The following is a 3,552-nucleotide window of genomic DNA, read 5'->3' as shown; positions in this document are numbered from 1 at the left end:
CTCACCCAACTAATTTTTCGAATTTGATGGATACAAATTTTCGCGGGTACGTCAATGGATACAATGAGAATGACCCTATGGTTGCAGCTGAGCGTGAACAGAAATTACGTATTAGAAATATCGTATAACTAATATTTAAACTAATTACGAAAAATAGATAATTTATCACTTTGGTCTCTCTTTCACATGCGAATGCACACTAATGAAACATTGATGTTAATTAAAAAGAAGGGTTTTCGATGTACTTAATTTCTTGGAGGTAAACGAGCATTAAACAATTTAAAAAGTGAAAGCATTTGATAATTTTTCGCATCTCTTAAATTAAATAATCCTTGTCGAAAAAGGCATAAAAAGTTGAAGGTTAAGTGAAAAAGTTCGAAAAATCTGTTTTGGAATAAAAAATTGGATCATATAAACATGAATAAATATTTGTCAATTATTTCCTTATATTTAATGTAAGCCAATTTCGTACTCAAAACCACTGAATTGAGTTCTCCAACAAAGTTTTAAGTAGTGAAGTAGTTACTACAATAATAAAGTAGTTTGTAGTCACTACATAAGTGGTTAACTTCATTTGTAACAAAGTAGTACAGAAAAAATTAGTTTTTCCGACCACTGGTCAATATACTAAGTAGACAAGTGGAAAGGTTCCCTTTTATAATGTAGGATAAATTCGGTTATTGATAACAGAGGTCAATTTACAAATACACTGTAAAAAATTTCGGCATTCAGAGTGACGGTACTTTTTTACCGCAAAATTCATTTTAACCGGAACATGTTACGGAATAAAAAATATGATATACAGTAATTTTTACAGTAATAATTATCGTGAAATCTCTGAATTATTCTAATTAAGTAATAATTACTGTAAAAAATTACGGTACAATATTTTACGATAAAAATGGATTTTACAGATCATGAAACCAAGGTGCCGGTATTTTATTTCGTAGTTAGATCCGGAATTTTTTATCGTGTAGGTTTTATTGTACTACGTTTCAAAACTTAAAATGTGAAGCCTTGCTCTTTCTAATTCGAAAACCTGCACTTAACGTTAGCAGCTGAGAGACATTGATGACTAAAAAATTCGAAAATAGACAAAGTTATGTTGCTATTAATTATAAAAAAATTAAAAGCTGTGCATAATTATATCTCTACGAAATAATTGATTAACTTTGCTGATTTCGCATTTTGCAGATACCAGTAATAAAGATGTCGTTGGATGCATCACTTTTCCTTTTATATTACTATATTTAATTTTATTATACATTATTTCGTCAGAAAGGTCCTGGGTTCGAATCCCGGACAAGACACAGATTTATTTTCTGTACTATCTGTCCTTATTGTGGGTTAGCCCATCTAATAGGGTGTCCCTGAAAGGTGAATAACAAATCTGCCCTATTCATACCTGAATGACGAGTGTCAATTGAGTGGGCATTGGAAAAAAAATATACATTATTTTAATTATACATTATTTCATGATACATTAATTTATTATACATTTATTTTATTATACATTTATTTAATTATACATTTATTTTATTATACATTTATTTTATTATACATTTATTTTATTATACACTCGGAGGTACAAAATTCTGAAACATTATGAGCATTTTTTATTACTGTAAAGATAATGCAACTAATTATCGTTGAAATAGTGAAAAAAAATTATGAATTTTTGATGCTGAAATTCGGATGACTTTTTCTCAAATATAATTTTTAGTGCTTTTTTCGACTTCTCGTATATTCGATATTTTTCATCTATTCGTTAAAGCTTTTTGTAGCACCTGCATGAAATTCTGAAAAGATATGTTTAGATATTTTACTTTAATTTTTTCTCACGAAAATTATGAAGCATTTTTAAATTTTATTTCATAACTTTTTAAAAATATAATTATTAAGTATCAAGCTTCAATTTTTCAGATTTAATTTCTTTAAGTATTAGTAGCAAAATCTACGGTAGATAACTTAAATTAAGGACATTTTTTTTCAAAATAAATTACTGAGTTTTAATATTGAAGCACAATATAGCTAAGTCAGAAATTAATTAGTTTTATCAAAGATTAGAAATATCAAATTTCTGATTTTTTTAAAAAATTGCTCACAGATGATTTGTTAAAATTTTTGGACACTTTTCTGTAAGGCTTAGCAGCTTAAAAAAAAAAAAAAATGTTTGCATTTCTGAAAAATGTAAAGTTAGATTTACAATTGGAATATTTATTTTTGACCTGTACCTTATTTAGTTTTGGAATGGCTATTACACTTTTAGGTTTCAACTAGTTTTTCACACTTTTAGGCTCTGGAATGAAAGACAACAAGTTCCGTAATTTTTCAGACTGCGTTTAAAAAATATGCTAATTTGAATCTTAAAGATTAAGATTATAAAGATGAATTAAAGTCTCAAAAAAAATTTAATACAAGGTTCTAAATTTAAGTATATCATTAATATTTACACTATAAGGAATGTAACTCAAGGTTTTAGGTTTCAAATAGCTTTTAATACTTTTAGGTTTTGGAATGAAAGACAACAAGTTCCGTTACATTTCAGGCTGCATTTAAAAAATATGCTAATTTTAATCTTTTAACTTAAGATTAAAAAGATTAATGAAAGTCTCAAAAAATTGCAACTAAGTTCTAAATTTAAAAATGTCATTAATATTTTCGCTATAAGTAATGTAACTCGACGCATTAGTTAAATTAAAGAATTACATATTTTTAAAAATTACATTCGTAAAGTTAGTTCTTCGTAAAGTTAGTAATTCGTAAAGTTATAATATTTTACAAACAATATCAAACACGTGGATTTCAAAATCTCAATAGCCTGAAGTAAGTCTTTGACCTAGATTTATCGCCTAATGAAATGATTATATTAAGTTGTTGGGAGTTGCCGGCTTTGAAGTTTGAGTGTACAAAGTTGATGTGCTTTTATTGTACCATATGTTTTTAAAATAAAATATGCACGTTTTTTCATTGCATAATTATTACTACAATCACCGTCATAGAAGTTTCATTTTTCATTTTGTTTAAAGCCTTTTAAATGGGGCTAAGATGTTGAAGATAAAGCATATTTGGTTGTCCTTCCTTTCAAAGGATATTAATCATGGTTTTTTGGTCATTTTCACTTTTAAGATTCTTTTACTTTTCTATTTATTTTTCTAATGAATTTAGAATGTTATTATTCATTTTAAACGCAATTTGATTGTAAATTAATAGCATTCTTTATAAAGTAGTATAAAATTTGCTTTGAATTTAGTTTTTTTTTTTTCAATAAGACTTGATATTGAACCTAGTTTTTTAAGGTAAAAAGAATTTTCTTTTAGACAACAGGTGATCTTCCAATTAGAAGAATATTAAAAAAAATATTTGATAATGGAATGTGTACTTGAAGTTTATAACTAAAAATTGATATCTTTCTATTTATCATTATCAGTTATTTATTTACAACTTATTTTATTTTGAAATGACATATACATTTAAATTATTATCATATTTTAACAAAATTTTAAATAAAACTTACGTTTAAAAAAGACTAATATGCAACATGGCTTTGAA

The sequence above is a fragment of the Parasteatoda tepidariorum genome, chromosome 11 (assembly GCF_982258835.1).
Source record: "Parasteatoda tepidariorum strain Cologne lab strain chromosome 11, Ptep-v5.0, whole genome shotgun sequence".
NCBI classification, from domain to species: Eukaryota; Metazoa; Arthropoda; class Arachnida; order Araneae; family Theridiidae; genus Parasteatoda; species Parasteatoda tepidariorum.
The sequence above is the reverse complement of the archived record's forward strand: the minus strand, read 5'-3'. Positions refer to the sequence as shown.